The following is a 19,266-nucleotide window of genomic DNA, read 5'->3' as shown; positions in this document are numbered from 1 at the left end:
TTAAATTATTATTGACTATAGTCACCCTGTTGTGCTAGCAAATACTAGGTCTTATTCATTCTTTCTAATTTTTTTGTACCCATTAACCCTCCCCACCTCCCTCCAATGTTTTATTATTGAATGAATAGTACATATCTCAGAGTCTCACCAGGTTTTTTTTCCTCCAGAGTGAACTGCACCCAGGCAATAACTTTGATAAATCTTAGGTAAACTTTACAACCCCATCTCAATGCAGTGCTGAAGAAATGCTCTCTCATTTAATATTTCCTATAATAAAACCTTACTCATTTCTTTTTGCTGTTGTTGACTCTTTTTTTTTTTTTTTTTGAGACGGAGTTTTCACTCTTGTTGCCCAGGCTGGAGTGCAATGGTGCAATCTCCACTCACTGCAACCTCTGCCTCCCGGGTTCAAGCGATTCTCCTGCCTTAGCCTCCCGAGTAGCTGGGATTACAGGCATGCGCCACCACGCCTGGCTTATTTTGTATTTTTAGTAGAGATGGGGTTTCTCCATGTTGGTCAGGCTGGTCTCAAACTCCCGATCTCAGGTGATCCACCTCCCTCGGCCTCCCAAAGTGCTGGGATTACAGGCATGAGCCACTGTGCCTGGCCGACATTTTAAAATGAATAAAAAATGTTTCCCTTCCTCTTAAGGTGTGTTAAAAAAATACAAGTTTTCCCTTCTACCTCTCAGGAAGTCTAGCTAAGTCTTATTATAGGTAGACTTCCTCTATCTCAGAGAGAAATTCACTTTGTATTTCTGAATTATAAGAATAAAAAAATTGCAAGTGTAGGTGTAAAAACCCTCAAAATGATACAGTTTTATACGTATGATGGAAATAATTCTAGAAGCATCAGATGGGGCTTGTGCTTCTAGAGGAAGATTCTGGTCTCAGCCTGAGAAGGAGTTGAGTTCTCAGAGCCTGGAAAAGCAGGTGGGTGGTGGGTTCTGTGATTGGCCAGGACACTCATGCAGGACAGAACAGTGTCAAGGCATAGCAGGCCTGGACATAGACTCCTGAGCACTCAACATTAAGCATCATGGCCTTTGAAGCTGCAGTGAAAGTAGTGGATGCCTCTTCTTTGTAATGGACCATGGGGATTAGAACAATGAGTCTCATGGTGAACCGCAGTGGACTACCGACAGAGGAGGCCTCCCTGACATTAGCCTGGGTTCCCTGGCCCATAAATCCGGGTATAAGGCCAGTGAAGGAAGAAATCCATAAGAACAACAACAAAAAAAAAAAAAAAAGGAAAAAAAGCTTATTCTCCTGAAAGGTCTGAAAACTGGATATGATTTCATCAAAAAACATAATGCAACATGACATTTCTTTCATTCTGTACAGAGTGGAGAAAAACATACCTGTTAAGAAATATTGCAATACAGGAATATGAAATACAGAACTTCTCTTCCTTAGAAAATTTACACCAGACTAAGACTCTTAAGTTATTATAACAAAGTTAGACTGATTCATTGAGGATGAGGTTAGTGCCTGGAAAGTAATACAGTGTTACAAATTAGTTTTTTCAGATGCTGTCAGGTTAGGCTTGTGGTGTGCGCCTATAGACCCAGCTCCTTGGGAGGCTGAGGTGGGAGGATCCTTTGAGTGCAGGAGTTTCGGTACAGCCTGGGCAACACAGTGAGACCCCCATCTGAAAGCCATTTTTTAAAAATGTTGTCTTGAGGAGTGGCCAAGATGGCCAAATAGGAACAGCTTTGGTCGGCAGCTTCCAGCGAGGACAATGCAGAAGGAGGATGACTTCTGCATTTCCAACTGAGGTACCCAGTTCATCTCAATGGGACTGGTTAGCCAGTGGATCCAACCCACAGAAAGCGAGCAGAAGCAGGGTGGGGCATCGCTTCATCCCAGAAGTGCAAGAAGCTGGGAGACCTCCCTCCCCCAGCCAAGCCATGAGGGACTGTGCTACCCTACCCGGTTACTACACTTTCCCCATGGTTTTTGCAATCTGCAGACCAGGAGATTCCCTCGGGTGCCTATACCACCAGGGCCCTGGGTTTCAAGCACAAAATGGGGTGGCTGTTTGGGCAGACACCGAGCTAGCTGCAGGAGTTTTATTTCATACCCCAGTGGCACCTGGAACCCCAGCAAGACAGAACTGTTCACTCCCCTGGAAAGGGGGCTGAGGCCAGGGAGTCAAGTGGTCTCACTCAGTGGATCCCATCTCCACGGAGCCCAGCAAGCTAAAATCCACTGGCTTGAAATTCTTGCTGCCAGCACAGCAGTCTGAAGTCGACCTGGGACGCTCGAGCCTATTAGGGGGAAGGGCGTCTGCCGTTACTGTGGCTTGAGTATGCAGTTTTCCCCTGGCAGTGCTAAGGAGGCTGGGAGGTCTGGGCTGGGCATGGCAAAGAGATTGTGGCCAGATTGCTTGTGTAGATTCCTTCTTACTAGGCAGGGCATCTCTGAAGGAAAGGTAACAGCCCCAGTCAGGGGCTTACAGACAAAACCCTCATCTCCCTGGGACAGAGCACTTGGGGGAAGGGGTGGCTGTGGGCACAGCTTCAGCGGATTTAATCTTTCCTGCCTGCTGGCTCTGAAGAGAGCAGCTGATTCTGACAAGAGGGATTCTCCCAGTACAGTTCACCAGCTCTGCTAAGTGACAGACTGCATCCTCAAGTGGGTCCCTGACCCCTGTGCCTCCTGACTGGGAGAAATCCCCCGACAGGGGTTGACAGACACCTCAAACAGGAGAGCTTCTGCTGGCATCAGGCCAGTGCCCCTCTGAGATGAAGCTTCCAGAGGAAGGAGTAGGCAGCAATCTTTGGTGTTCTGCAGCCTCCACTGGTGATACCCGGGCAAACAGGATCTGGAGTGGACATCCAGCAAACTGCAGCAGATCTGCAGAAGAGGGGCCTGACTGTTAGAAGAAAAACTAACAAACAGCAACAACATCAACATCAATATAAAGAACCCCTAAACAAAAACCCCATCCAAAGATCATGGCCCTCAAAGATCAAAGATAGACAAATCCACAGAGATGAGGAAAAACCAGAGCAAAAATGCTGAAAATTCCAAAAACCAGAATGCCTCTTCTCGTCCAAATGATCACAATTCCTCTCCAACAAGAGCAAAAAATGGCAGGCAGTGAGACTGAAGAATTGATAGAAGTAGGCTTCAAAAGGTGGGTAGTAACAAACTCCTCTGAACTAAAGGAGCATATTCTAACCCAAGCCAAGAAAGCTAAGAACCTTGATAAAAGGTTACAGAAACTGCTAACTAGAATAAGCAGTTTAGAGAGGAACATAAATGACCTGATGGAGCTGAAAAACACAGCACAAGAACTTCGTGAAACATACACAATTACAAAGTCAGCTTCATCCCTGGGATGCAAGGCTGGTTCAACACATGCAAATCAATAAACGTAATCCCAAGAATGCCCTCTCTCATCACTCCTATTTAACATAGTATTGGAAGTTCTGGCCAGCGTAATCAGGCAAGAGAAAGAAATAAAGGGTATTCACATAAGAAGAGAGAAGTCAAATTGTCTCTGTTTGCAGATGACATGATTGTATATTTAGAAAACCCCATCATCTCAGCCCCCAAACTCCTTAAGCTGATAAGCAACTTCAGCAGAGTCTCAGGATACAAAATCAATGTGCAAAAATCACAAGTATTCCTATACACCAACAATAGACAAGCAGAGAGCCAAATCATGAGTAAACTTCCATTCACAATTGCTACAAAGAGAATAAAATACCTAGCAATCCAACTTACAAGGGATGTGAAGGACCTCTTCAAGGAGAACTACAAACCACTGCTCAAGGAAATAAGAGAGGACACAAACAAATGGAAAAACATTCTATGATCATGGATAGGAAGAATCAGTGTCATGAACATGGCCATACTCCCAAAGTAATTTATAGATTCAATGGTATTCCCATCAAGCTACCACTGAGTTTTTTTTGCAGAATTGGAAAAAACCTCTTTAAATTTCACATGGAACAAAAAAAGAGCCCATATAGCCAAGACCATCCTAAGCATAAAGAACAAAACTGGAAGCATCATGCAGCCTGACTTTAAACTATACTACAAGGCTACAGTAACCACAACAGCATGGTACTGGTACCAAACAGATATATAGACAATTCTATATAGCATTTCTGGCAAACGCTCAGAAATAGCACCACACATCTACAACAATCTGATCTTTGACAAATCTGACAAAAACAAGCAATAGGGAAAGGATTCTGTATTTAATAAATGGTGTTGGGAAAACTGGCTAGCCATACCCAGAAAACAGAAACTGGACCCCTTCCTTACACCTTATAGAAAAATTAACTCAAGATGGACTAAAGACTTAAATGTAAAACCCAAAACCATAAAAACCGTAGAAGAAAACCTAGGCAAATACTATTCAGGACATAGGCATGGGCAAAGACTTCATGACTAAAACACAAAAAGCAATGGCAACAAAAGCCAAAATTGACAAATGGGATCTAATCAAACTAAAGAGCTTTTGCACAGCAAAAGAAACTCATCAGAGTAAACAGGTAACCTACAGAATGGGAGAAAAGTTTTGCAATCTACCCATCTGACAAAGGCCTAATATCCAGAATGTACAAGGAACTGAAACAAATTTACAAGAAAAAAACAACCCCATCAAAAAGTGGGCAAAGGATATGAACAGACACTGCTCAAAAGAAGGAATTTATGCAGCCAGCAAACATATGAAAAAATGCTCATCATCACTGGTCATTAGAAAAATGCGAATCAAAACCACAATTCGATACCATCTCATATCAGTTAGAATGGCAATTATTAAAAGGTCAGGAAAAAACAGATGCTGGTGAGGCTGTGGAGAAATAGGAACACTTTTACACTGTTGGTAGGAGTGTAAATTAGTTCAACCATTGTGGAAGACAGTGTGGCAATTCCTCAAGGATTTAGAACCAGAAATACCATTTGATCCAGCAATCCCATTACTTGATATATACCCAAAGGATTATAAATCATTCTACTATAAAGACACATGCACACGTATATTTATTGCAGCACTATTTACAATAGCAAAGACTTGGAACCAACCCAAATGCCCATCAATGATAGACTGGATAAAGAAAATATGGCATGTATACACCATGGAATACTATGCAGCCATAAAAAAGGATGAGTTCATGTCCTTTGCAGGGACATGGATGAAGCTGGAAGCCATCATTCTCAGCAAACTAACACAGGCACAGAAAACCAAACACCACATGTTCTCACTCATAAGTGGGAGTTGAACAATGAGGACCCATGGACACAGGGAGGGGAACATCACACACTGGGGCCTGTCGGGGTTGGGGGGCAAGGGGTGGGAGAGCATTAGGACAAATACCTAATGCACGTAGGGCTTAAAACCTAGATGATGGGTTGATGGGTGCAGCAAACCACCATGGCACATGTATACATATGTAACAAACCTACATATTCTGCACATGTATCCCAGAACTTAAAGTAAAAAAAAAAAAAAAAAAAAAAGCAGAAAAAATATGTTTTCTTGACCCAGTTTTGAGGTCCTGGCTGGAAGCTGGCCAGCTTCCTTTTATGAGAAGCCCATTAAGCCTATCCATCTCCCATATGGGGTTGTATGCACCCACCTAATCACCACAGGGCCAGATACCAGACACTCAGGGGCAGCCCCTCGGCCCCAGAACCCACTGAAATTACTCAAACTAGCCAATCCAAACTGCTTTTTCTTTTCCATGTTCCCTTTCACGAACCACAATATAGCCACTTATTGGCAGGTGCCTCTCTCATGCCTCTTGGCCAAACCCATGCTTCCTCTGAGTGACCCTCCAGGTGGTGTTCCTTCAGAGAACTGTGAGTAACAAAATTGAAAAACTCTTTCCAGCCTCCCTCTCGCTCGCATCTGGCCTTACTGTGCCTCACCAAGGGTCATATGGTTAAAATGAGTGTCTCATGCATTTTCACATTTGTCTGGAGCCCACTTCCACATGTAGCTGAAGTTGGGAAGAGGGGTGAGCAATCTTTTGGCTGGGTCCTGATATGGCTGACAAATGATCACTCCTTCTTCTTATAAAAAGTCCTGCTCTTTTGAAGCTCTTGACATTCGAGTTGACCTACTTTGTTTAATCAAGACTTTGGATCCAGTTGGACTTGTGGTTCTTTTTCAAGTCCTGTCATTACCCTGGGAGACATCATCACCTGTTTCTCTATTTATCCTACACCTTCACATATTGCTTAATGCTTGTTTTGTGACCTGTTCACATCTGTTGATCCTCACCTCTATTCATCTTCAGTCCTTCAGTTTCACAGCTGCACTTGGATGTGCTCTGCTTCCAAAATCCCAAATCAAAATGTATGTCAATTATCTATTGCTGGGTAAGAAATTACTACAAAACATAGTGGCTTTAAACACTTGATCTTAGCCAAAGGCTGAGAAGTGATATAGTGGCTTAAAAAAATATGTACATATGAACTTAGTATATTTTTACCGAGAGCACTAAAGGTGACCCTAATTGATTTTAAATCCCTGAAACAAGGTGTCCTGTATTCCAGGCCATCTATTGTCTGTAGATTTGCAAATCTTTGGATTCATTTCTAAGTGTACCAGTTTCTTCACACTTTAAATGTTCACACTTTTAAATGTTCATGCTTTAGGCTGGGCGAGGTGGCTCATGCCTGTAATCCCAGCAATTTGGGAGGCCGAGGCAGGCGGATCACCTGAGGTCAGGGGTTCCAGACCAGCCTGGCCAACAGGGAGAAACCCAGTCTCTGCTAAAAATACAAAAATTAGCCGGGTGTGATGGCGGGTGTCTGTAATTCCAGCTACTCGGGAGGCTAAGGCAGGAGAATCGCTTGAACCTGGGAGGCGGAGATTGCAGTGAGCCGAGATCGTACCACTGCATTACAGCCTGGGTGATAGAGTGATACTCCGTCTCAAAATAAAATAAAAATAAAATAAAATAAAATAAAATATTCACGCTTGTGTTCATATCCTTTGACCTATTCTACTTTACTCAGGACATGTATAAAATCATATTCACCCTGTTATTTATAATAACTAATAATTGGAAACAACATAAATCTCTTAATTTGTGGGATGGCTAAGGAAATAAATGAAATTTTTAAATGGTCATAGGGACCATTTAAAGTGATATAGCACAGTAAAAACTCATTACTGAATGCTAATGGAAAGAAGAAGAAATTATTTGCATTTACACTATGAAGGCATTATTTAAAAATGTAAGCATCTTTTCTATGGCTGAAGGCTTTAATGTTTTAAATTGTGTTGAAATAAAGGATAACATATTGACTAGATGAAACAGTTTGATTTTCTACATTATTTTATTTATTTTTCTCCACTAAAGGGAAAAGGGAAATCTACCGAAATAATTGAACATTTAAAATGGCTTTAGGACTTATTTGACATAATTAAAAATGCACAGTGTTTTGTTTCTCTTAAAGTTTACATTATACATGCCTCATAGAGATATTTGTCAAAAGGGATATCCAACTTGCAAGCAAAGAGGTCACCGCTGGACAGCTATGGACTGCTGTGGGACAATTTCAGAAGCTGCTTACCCAAGAAGTCTAATGTGGAAAGACGTGGCTGTCACTCCCTGGGAAAACAAATAGGAAAGAATATGACAAAGGAGGAAATCAGCTGTTGAACCAAAGAAGGATTTAAGTATTTAAGAAATGCCAACCACTGAAGACAGTTGCTCTGCAACTTAAAATCCTGAGGTCTGTTGTGTATCTGTTGGCCAAGCAGTTTGTTCACGACTATTTGGGGAAAGAATTTCTATGGAACTGGCATATTCTTAGACCCCAATGTTTCCTCTCACTGACCAGTCAACAGGTGTTGAAAAAGCCTGTGGCAGATATATCACAGATGGAGTGTACTCATTTTAATTTTATACGTGCATCTGTGGTTTTGTTTGAATGTATTCTTAAATGAGGAAATGTTTTCTTTGTTTCTGTAAATAAATTGTTATTGACATAATCACTTTTTCATAGATACACATATGAATTTATTAATACCATAGGTTTATTTCTGATTTATAAATTTAATACTGAAGTTATGACTACACAATTCAAACCTAAACAAAATTAATAGAGAATGAACTCTCTTTGTAAAAAATAAAAATTGTTGGCATCCTAATTTTAAGAAAGCATGCAATTATCTGGGCTTTGTGGAAACCTATTGTAGCTGGAGAAATAAGTAGCATTGAATTTTCTTACAAAGCCACATGTCAGGTAAAGCTCTTGAAACAATCACATTGGAGTCAGAGAAAAATCAAAACTAAAACAATATGGTAACAGTGGGTAACAGCCCTATTTTCCGTGTTCTTAAACCTTGAAAGAATGAATGGCTCCTCACAAGCTTAATGCTGTGGGCCCCTTTAAGGCTCTCACACATAATGCTCAAAAAAAAGTTACTGATTCTGTCCAACCAGAAATTTGTTTTTTAAAAAAATCTGCTATAATAGATTTCACTAACATTTTCTGTTCGGTGTGTATTTCACCAGCCTCTTGACTGCAGTTTGGCTTCACTTCTGAAGGGACATAATACACCTCTACCAGGCCATCCATGGATATACCTCAGCAGCCTTCTGTTGCACACAGTCTTTGCAGACAAGATCTTAACTGCTTCTACCCTTCTCCAGAAGCACAGGTACGATACATTGATGATATCCTCCTCTGCAGAGATTCATTTGGGATACTCATTCAAGACATGCAAATACTCATAAAGGAGCTTTAAAAAGGTGATGGACCATTGGTTCATGCATAAGTGTAAGACCCTGCCACCTTGGTTAAATTCCTGAAAATTATTTGGTGAACTGAGGACTGCTCCATCTCTGATGCTGTCAAGATGAGCAGAGGAACATAACTGTCCCTTTCTAACATCTTTTAGTCCTTTTGGGTTCTGGAGGCAACATATTCCACATTTACAAATTTTACTTAATCTCGCTGATGCTTTTACTTGCAAATCAGCCCACCTTAAACAGGGCCCCCTCCAACAAATGCTGTAAAATCTGTCCAAACTGAAATGGGCAGGCATCTCTGTTAGTGCCCTCAGGGACTTCTTCACTGTAGAGGCTTTAACAACCTCTTCTCATGCCTCATGAAGTCTCTGAACCACCTGTGATGGCCATAACTTGTCCATGACTTCTGATACAAAATATTGCCCTTCTTCAGCCCTGTACTGTACACCATTGTGTTGGCATTTTACTGGCCACATCCTGGGCTCTCTTGAAAACAGAGGCTCTCACAGCCCCCAAGCCTGTGACCTTTTCTATCCAGTTGCCCATTATGCTTTGGTCATGGAAGCAACACTCCACAGCCTGGCTCCGCTACCAAGGCCTCCTGGATGCAGGATGGAGCCAAACTTGGGCTCTCTGGCATAGTTCACTTGTAGAAAGAGGTGGTCTCCCCTGTCCTGAGTCTCTTGCCAGATGCCACATTGCTGGAGAAGGCCTGCACACTACCTGGGGAGCCTCTGGGATCAACTGAGTGAACAGAAATGGGAGTTCATAGATTTAATGAATGGAATCACCACCACGATATGTGCTAGAGCTCAATGGAATGTGTCGACTTTCCATCCTTTAACCAGGGTGTCTCTGAAAGAGGATGGAACCCAAGCATCAGCACTGTTGGCTAAACTTTGAAAGTCATCTCCGCATTAGATGCCCTCATTGAGAATTGGTCCCATCTGTCCACTGTTACATAATCTTGGGCCATTCTCAGGCCATGGCCTATGAGTTCCTTCCTTTGGGGTAAAAAACTCTGGAAATCTCCTTTCTTACTGATACCCAAAATATAAATTAAGGTAATAGATACCTCTATACATACTAAGGCCATAATACAAGCCCTCACGAGGACATTTCTTATCCCCTTTGGAGTTCTAGACATTAATGAATGTGAGAAAGGTGCATTTCACTTCTCAGAATATCTAACAGTGGGCTCTTGAAGAAAGCATTCAGTGGAACTTCCACCTTGCCTATATATCGGTACCAGTCAGTTTAATTTAAGAGGCCTAACAGGCAGTTCAAAGAGCTCTTATTAAAGTTACAATGTGGCAAATAGATGCCCTCGTGGGTGTCACCACTGCTACATGCATGCATTGATTAATGTTAATTCACAACCGCTGGGGACTCGCACTCCCTATACCAGTGCCACAGGAGTCCCTCAATTGTTTTTATTAGTCATAATGGGGGCACCTCTAAATTTTATGTTCTTGATTTCCATCTCACTATTTGATCCTCTCCCTCCTGGTCAAATACCTGATTTGCTTCCTAGGAAAGCCCTCCTACTCTCAGTAAGTCTCAGACATCATCAAATTTTAAGTGGATAGAAAGGCATTGTATATAAGGCTGAAAATTTCATGTGCTTGCTCCATGTGAAAGTTGAGGCTGCTTTGAGGCTCTTGGGGCCCCAGAGACCTAACCAGTAGTTCTGGGCTCTCACCAGATATACTCTGCACCCAGCTCCAAAGCCTTCCCACCTAGCTCTTTCTCTATCAGCCCTACCAGTTGCACTTAACTTTTGGATTTCACTGTCTAGTCAGCCAGCAAAATTATTCAATCAAACAATCACATCCTCCTGTGGGAAACAGGGAGCTTCCCCCCATCCTTTGGTAATTGCAGGCCCTGGTTCCCATAGTCCCTGCTTTTTCACTTTGCTCCTGAGTTCCATCCCGGTGTGGCCCTGTGTGGCACACAGTTTCCTCCTCCCTTGGCTGGGAGGACATGTGACTAATAAACTGCTGTCAAACTTCCGTGTCAAGTGCCATGAGTCTGGCCATCCCTTTCCCCTAGGGTGGGAATCATTCCCTCACCAATGGAGAGAAGAGGAGGTGAATAAACTATTTGGAGTGTTCTAAGAAGAGAGGAAATATTGATAGGAAAGTTTGATCTAGAAGCAATGAGCATATATTGAAGTGTTTTTTAATGGGGTCTTGATGTGCTCAGTTTTACCTGCTGAAAAAATGCAGCAGAGTAGAAAATGAATTGGAGGGACAGACTGGAGTTAGAAAGTGAAAAGGTTGTTTCAATAATCCAGATGAGAAATGATGAGGCTTGCTCTAGCCTTTGGAAAAATGGAAGAGACAAGAGATTCAAGATTCTGTAAGTGTTTGGAGTTGGAATTTACTGGGATTTGAGGGAAGTGAGGATGCAACAATGGCTCCCAGGTTTCTAACTTGAGCAGTAGTTATGTGATGATTCTGCTGATCCTTACAGAGAAGGTGGGAAAAGAAATTGATTTGAAGGAGAAGATTGTAACTGAAATCAAGGGAGAAGAGGCACTTTAGAAGAGAGGGGCTGTACAAACTATCTTTCTAATGCTGAACAGAGGCAAGTAAATCAAACAGGGACTAAACAAGCATTGTTTGGATTTGTCAATTAGTGGATCCTCATTGGATATCTTTGACAGAGCAGTTCCAGATCAGATTTAGGCTAATGGGCCTGAGAAATTTGAAGGGAGGTGAAGAAGTGTAGCCAACGGATGAAGACCACTACAGGGCACCATGCTGAAAAGAGAAGGGCTGAAATCGAGCATGACATCATTTTTGTTATTGTTTGAAAATGGAAGTTTGAACCTATTGAAACTATTCAATTCAATAGATTCAATTAGAATTGAATCTATTGAATTGAATTCTATTGAATTGAATAGGTTCTAATTGAACCTATTAGTGGAATGAACACTATGTTTTAGTTGACAAAGAGATGTTAAAATACACAACAAACTGAAGAATGATGGGCTAGGATGCTTGAGGGGAGATCCAAACCCAGATCTAGGCTAGTTATGTTGTGTGCAAGTGGCATGCTGTGTGTTCTGCTTAAACTCTGTGTGAGACTGGAATATGGAGTTATCAGAAAGCTGGAGAGAATTCTCCTTGAAAACAGAAGAGATGGTCTATCATTTAAAAGACTTGAGAATGGTAAAGTGCTGAATTGTAACTGTCATTGTGAACCATGCAGAAGGCTGAGGGGAACAGAAAAAAAGGTATCAGCTGTGTTGTTAAACAATACATTTGATGAGATCCTAACTGGGTCATTCCCCTTGGTGGCCAGGTATCAAAAAGAAAAGAAAACTTGAATTAATCAGGATTAACAAATTATAGGCAAGTGTAGAGGAAAGTCAGTAGGTTCAAGCAGTTGAACATGTTAATTAAGAGGAGAGTTGAAGTGTTGGCTCATGGAGTTCACCCTGATAGGACAAACATTTGGGAGTCCTCAGAGGTTAAAGTGTAGGGCATAAAGGGAGGGGTCTAAAAGGAAAAATAAAGTATGTGACTATCAAGCTTCAGAACAAAGTCCAGGGTGTGGTCATGGGAGTAGGCTGTTGAAGTGAAAAAGTAAAAAAAAAAAAAAAAAGTTTCTGTGTGTTTACATACTTTGGGGTGGAAAATTGAAGAGGATGAGTCAAAGTTGTCTTGAACTCTCACCTGATAAATCCGGTCACTGAAAGTCGAAACAACTGTAGAACATCATATATTCTAAAAAACTTTATAATTTAAGCAAAATAAAATCATTTGTCCACTAGCTGAAACACTTTCAGTTGTAGAATTTGAAGCATTTGATGAAATTATGTAATAGAGAATGTTGTAGATAGACCATTGGGTTAGACCACTTTTTGAATCTTAGTATAATTTATTAGCTGTTTTATCCCTCGAAGCTTTATTTTTCTTATCTACAGAATGACAGAAATCATAGTACACACCTCATGAACTTGCTGTGATCATTGATATGGTATTAGCATATTGCTTAGCACATAGTAGCCGTCTGAATTAATTCTACCTCTTATCATAACACAATCCATTATTTCTGCTGTTTGCAAATATGTTATTCATTTCCTACAATATAGTTTGCAATATTGTATGAGTTCTCTATGGCTGCTGTAACAAATTACCACAAATTTAGTGGCTTAATACCACACAAGTTTGTTCTCTTACAGTTCTGAGCTCAGAGGTTCAAAATCAGTCTCTCTGGGCTGAAGTCAAGGTGTTATCAGGGCTGATTTCTGGAGGCTCTAGAAAAAAAAATGTTTCCTTGCCTTTGGTAGTTTCTGAGACCACCTGACTCCTTGGCCCGTGGTCCCTTCCACTGTCTTCAAAGCCATCTGTGTAGTGTCCCCACATTCTGTCACTGACTGTTTCTATCATCACATTGCCCTCTCGAACTCCTGTCTCCCTCTTATAAGGGCCCTTCTGATGACCTTGGGCCCACCTGGATAATCCCGGGTAAGAGGTAATCTCCTCTTCTAAAGATTCTTATTTAATCTATTTTGCAAAGTTACTTTTGCTATGAAAGTTACTGTATTCATAGGTTCCAGGAATTAGGATTTTGGCCTCTTTTGGAGGGAGGAGTGCAGGGTATTATTCAGCCTACCCCAGGCAGGTACATCAGAGATCACAGTGAAGGAGACAGGAATATTGGCTGATTTAAGACAAATCATGTGTTAAATTCTAGAGTCTTTTATTTTCTTTCTTAATCTCATCCCTAACAAACACGTGAATTTCTAAACAAATGAATAAACAAGTAATTGTCTGATGGATGTGAGAAATGTCCTCCTTCCCCATATCCCCCTCTTTTAACAACTTGACTCTCTAATTTTTCACAAGACAAAGTATCATTCACTACTCTCTCTGTTCTGTGTTCCCTGTGGAGCAGTGCCTGGACCTTGGCTCTTTCCTTTCCTTGTAGACAAAGCAGCCTGTGGCTTCTTATCATCCTGATTACCCAAATTCACTGCTGTCTTTCCTCCACACCCTCTTCTATTTCCAATATATGAATGCATATTTATAGCATTAATGAAATCAAGCATACGAGGGCACTGAAAGGAAAGGAGATGAGTATCGAAACCCACACTGCAAGTATCAACAGGCAAAAATTAAGAGAACATTTCATCAATTTAAGGCACAAATAAATGTGACCATTCTGCATTTTCAATTTATTTTTTAATGTTGATTCTTGGCCCATGAAAGTACCAATTACAGTTTATACAGAACAGTAATCATCAGCTTCTCATAACAGAAACTCAAAGTTCATGTATTGTTACATACTTTCTTTTTTCTTTTTGCATACAAGTAGAAGCAGCAAGATCTCCAGTTTCATTGTGGGGTTTCAGATTCCACAGTGTCTTTTACATTTTATCAATTTCTAAATTCTAACTCTTCTTGATTTTATCTTGTTTAGATGTTACAAATTTTTCTGCCTCAATTTACTCTATATTTATGCCCATATTCCAAAGCCCATTTTTATTGCCTTTGTCTCTCTCTTTTAAGGTTTTTTTTAGTTTCATTTTATTTTTAATTGACGCATAATAATTGTATATATTTTTGGGGTACAATGTGACGTTTCGATACATGTATACATTGTGTGATGATCAAATCAGGATAATTAGCCCATCTATTACCTCAAAACTTTACTATTTCTTTGTGATGAGAATATTCAAAATTCTCTCTTCTAGCTATTTTGAAATATGCATTCTTGTTAACTATACACACCCTACTGCAGAATAGAATACCAGAACTGGTTCTTCCTAGCTATTGTAACTTCATACCCTTTAACTAACGTCTCGCCATGCTCCCCTTCTTAAGATTCTGATTGAAGTGAAGGATGCTAAACTTTCCACGAAAGTGCCTCGCCTAATTCGTGCTGAAGGGAAACTGAAACCTAAGTGCTTCTGAGAGGAGAAAGGAAACCGAAACTCCCGCCGGATGCATAAAAGACTGGCTGCGGTGGCTCAGAGCGCCGAGTCCTAGGCCAGGTCTGGGGTAACCTGGAACTTCCACCTGGGCTCTGCGCTAGGTCTCTGTTTCACTCCCTCCCCGCGGGGCGCGCAGCTCGCGGGTCTTTGGACACCACCGGTCCTGAGTCCGCGGTGAGGAGCCGGGGATGTCCCTTGGGAAGAGCCTGGGGCGGAGCTGTCTAGCGGGAGTTCTAGGTCTTCTTCAACGGACCGGACAGGGAGGTGGCCCAGGAGTGCTGGGCTCGGGGCGCGGGAATCTGGGGAGCCTCCTGGGATCGCAAGGCCGTGGCGCACGGGCCCCCTGCTGGCCCGGGAGGCCGGGCGTGGGGAGGGGCGGAGGAAAGGGACAACCGCGAAAGGCCTGAAGTCTGAGACAGAGAGGAGTGCTTAGTTAGGCATTTAAGGAGTCCCCGTCAAAGGTGGGAGCTGGGTAATGGAGGTTGAGGAGAAATTAAGGGACATCACATCTAAGCACAGCCAGTAAAACCTGTACATTGACAGCAGCAAGAAGCTTCCACCTTCAATCCCTGCTCCAGACTTGTAGAATCAGAATCTGCGTTTATTAATAAGATTCCCCCAGGTAATTTCTGTGCACCCTTAAATTTCAGTGGCTTAAGACAATAGAAATTTATTTCCTACTCCAGTAACTTAATTTATTCCTGGTCAAGGGGCAGGTATAGTGGCTTAAAAGATTACAAGTTTATTATTTTACAATTGCTGTGGATCAGAAGCCCAGGCATGGGTAAAGTGAGTTCTCTGCTCAGCATCTCATCGAGCTGAAATCAAGATGTTTGTCAGAGCTGTGGTCTCATGGGACACCACGGATGCTCATTCAGGTTGTTGGAAGAATTCAGTTTCTTGCAGCTAAAGGACTGAGGTTACCTGCTTTCTTGCTGGCTGTTGGCTGGGGGTTCCCATGTCTTTAGATTTCACCCTGAGATCTTAGCTACAGTGGCCTTCTCACAACAAGGTGGCTTATACCGTTAAAGAAGGTATAGGGTACCTTTAAAGAAGGTATAAGCCTTCTTTGGGGGAATCTCCCGAGTCTACTATGATGAAGTCTTACATAATATAACCGAATCATTAAAGAGACTATGCCATTAAATTCACAGGTCCTGTCCACACTCAAGGGGAGAGGGTTATACCGAGTACTGGAAGCCATTTTAACCCACCAGCTCTTCTCCAGGCAGGGTTTCAGGAGCTTGATGCCTTTCATCAAGTAGCTCCACCATTCTGTTCCAATACAGAATCCATGATTTCCTTTCCCTTCCCTTGCCCCCATTTTTTTCCTCTTTACCTCCCCTTTGCGCCTTTCCTCTTCCCTCCTTTTTTCTCTTTTCCATTTCTCTTCCTCCCTTCTTCTTTTCTTCTTCCTTTTTAAGATTGTTTGAATCAGAATATGGTTCTGACACTACTGTGATTGGAGGATAAGCCTTATAAGGTTCTTGCAATTTCTTTCATCCCCTTTTAATTTATTCGTTTGTAAGATTTGTGGTCTTATGATTGTTTGTTTTTGTATGTGTGTGTCCTGTTGGGTGTGTGTTTATGTGTGTGTGTGTGTATGTGTCCTAATCCCTGTGGTGTCATTTAACATATTTTGCTGGCCTCTAAATTTCTTGTAAATTAATCATTACTACTAGCGTTTTGATCAGATTCAGGTTTTCTTTTTTTTCTTCTTCTTTTTTTTTTTTTTTTGAGATGGAGTCTTGCTCTTTTGCCCAGGCTGGAATGCAGTGGCTTGATCTCAGTTCACTGCAACCTCTGCCTCCCAGGTTCAAGCGATTCTTCTACCTCAGCCTCCCAAGTAGCTGGGATTACAGGTGACTGTCACCATGCCCAGCTAATGTTTGCATTTTTAGTAGAGATGGGGTTTCACCATGTTGGCCAGTCTGGTCTCGAACTCCCGACCTCAGGTGATCTGCCCGCCTTGGCCTCCCAAGTTTTGGGTTTCTTTTTTTTTTGGCTGGGGGAACTACAATACTTCAGTGATGGTGTGGACACTTGCCTCTATTTTTGTTGTGCTATCGTTTAAAAATACCAAGATCTGTTAATTCATTAGGAGTTGTAAAATGGTGATATTCTAATTCTATCATTCCTTCTGTGTTTATTAGCTGCATTATTTCTAGAAATGAATCACTCTTGTATCTACCCTTTGGTAATGCGATGGTGCAGTACTTAGAAGAAAAGCAGGATAATTTCTTGATTCCATAAACCATTATTTTTTTTCATATATTGTCTTCAGATGCTATTGCTGGACATCCTGCTGTGAAAGATGAAGAATTTAGCGTTCATATTTATTTTTCTTTCATTCATCCCTTTGTGAACTGCCAAGTTGGTTAATTATATTATTATTTTCATACTGTCAAGGTTTATCATATTTTACAGCAGTTTGTGACTTTGATTCTTGTGATTTGTTTGTATGTTGAGTCAACAGTAAAAAAGAAGTAAACAGCAGTGACAAAATTATGAGTATGTACACATTACTCAGTGTAGAAGCAATCTAGGAATTGCTAGGCTAAGACATGTAGTTCTATGTTGTTAAAATTACTGTTTGAAATAGACTTTTGTAAATTCGAAGTACCATGGGTTCTCTTGTTTTTCTTTATAGCTTCCTTTAACTTTTCTAAATCACACAAAGTTTCATGGTTTTTTGATTGTCTTCATTCTTGATGGGTTTTCCCCAATTTTCTGTATTATCTGTTTAAATAAAATTATCATTTAAGATATATAGTTGGCATTGTGGAAGACAGCGTGGCCATTCCTCAAGGATCTAGAACCAGAAATACTATTCGACCCAGCAATCCCATTACTGGGTATATACCCAAAGGATTATAAATCATTCTACTGTAAAGACACATGCACATGTATGTTGATTGCAGCACTATTTACAATAGCAAAGACTTGGAACCAACCCAAATACCCATTAATGATAGGCTGGATAAAGAAAATGTGGCACATATACCCCATGGAACACTATGCAGCCATAAAAAAGAATGAGTTCGTGTCCTTTGCAGGGACATGAATAAAGCTGGAAGCCATCATTCTCAGCAAACTAACACAGGAACAGAAAACCAAACACCACATGTTTTCACTCATAAGTGGGAGTGGAACAATGAGAGCACATGGACACAGGGAGGGGAACCTCACACACTGGGGCTTGTCGGAGGGTTGGGGGCAAAGTGAGGGAGAGCATTAGGTCAAATACCTAATGCATGAGGTGCTTAAAACCTGGATGACGGGTTGATAGGTGCAGCAAACCACCATGGCACATGTATATCTATGTAACAAACCTGCCTGTTCTGCACATGTATTTCAGAACTTAAAATAAAAAAAGGATATATGGTTGGTGAAATTTATGACTTCTTAGAAGTCTAATTACATCTTTTTGCCGTCTCCATGAATTGAATCACTATTTAGATGCAGAATTCTAAGTTCAAATTATTTTCCCTTTAGAAATCTGAAAATGCTTTATTTTATCAAAACATCCAGGAATGTTGCTTATTTTAATTAATTCTGTGTGCCAGGTATTATTTTAATCAATTCGTGTCCGTCAGTTCATACATTTAAGTAGCTTGAAAACACAATCAGAGGTGAGTAATATTATTGTTCCAATTTTATAGATAAGTAAATTGAAACTCAGAGATGGTAAATACCTTGTCTAAGCTTATAGAACTATAGTATATTTCAGAACCAAGATTAAAATGCAAGTAGTCGGCCAACAGTGTTCATTTCTTAAACCAGTTCTCATATGGCCTGACTTCCATTTCTTTGTACCTTTTCTGTCTTTCTCTTTATTCTTGGAGCTCTGCAATTTTAACAAGTTGTGCCTAGGTGTAGTTTTCTCTTTTGTCATTATTTCTACTCAGTAGTTGGAGAAACATTTCAATCTAAACACATTATGTTGTTCTTTAGTTCTAGTCTAATATTAGTATATTAGTTTAAGTATATATCTTTGATTATTTTTATCCCCACTCATTTTGGAATCTTAGTTATCTCCTACTAGAAATATTAGTAGGGGGAGAAAGAGCTTATTGACTTATTCCTGGATATTTTAGTATTTTTAGAATTTTTTCATCTCTTTGTCTTTTACTTTTATCCTTTACACAATTTCCTGGACTTTAACCCTACAGATCACTGACTAAAAATTCCAGCATGCTCATTTTATCGTTCTGCAATGACTTTCTTCCTTGTAAAATTATGTTTTAAATGTGTACGAATACTTGCATGCTTTCTTTTTCTCTTTCTCTCTCTGTAGCAGCCTGTTACTATTTTATGAGAAATATTTTTAATTCTTTGAAAGCAGTAATTAGAAAATTTTGAAGGTCTTTTCTGTCTCTGCATCATGCTTATTCATCTGGTTTCTTATTTTTGCTTTTTTTGTGTGCCTCAAATGTCTATTGGTACTAATTTGTGTGTGTGTGTGTGTGTGTATTCAATCATTAGTTACTACAGGTGGCTGGATCTCTAGCATGTCTCTCCCTTAAATGACAGAGAAGTGGGGATAATGATTGTGAATTCTGTTTAGGTGTTAGGGCGTGCATGTGT

The 19,266-nt window shown here is 40.8% G+C and overlaps 1 protein-coding gene across 6 annotated transcripts in view; it reads left to right on the top strand.

Moving 5' to 3' along the window:
* The window catches only part of DDX60 (DExD/H-box helicase 60), a 173,223-nt gene that overhangs the window by 4,492 nt on the left and 149,465 nt on the right, over positions 1-19,266 (top strand). For 3 of the 6 annotated variants that reach the window (XR_010156235.1, XM_063808454.1, XM_063808455.1), the window contains exon 1: positions 14,625-14,853. The gene's annotated coding sequence lies outside the window, so the exon portion shown is untranslated. Of the gene's footprint in view, positions 1-7,470; positions 7,711-8,495; positions 8,642-14,624; positions 14,854-19,266 lie in introns of those variants that run through there. The other 3 variants (XM_063808452.1, XM_063808453.1, NM_001428006.1) reach the window with 3 other exon arrangements.

The sequence above is a fragment of the Pan troglodytes genome, chromosome 3 (assembly GCF_028858775.2).
Source record: "Pan troglodytes isolate AG18354 chromosome 3, NHGRI_mPanTro3-v2.0_pri, whole genome shotgun sequence".
NCBI lineage: Eukaryota > Metazoa > Chordata > Mammalia > Primates > Hominidae > Pan > Pan troglodytes.
This window is presented reverse-complemented; position numbering and strand designations above follow the sequence as displayed.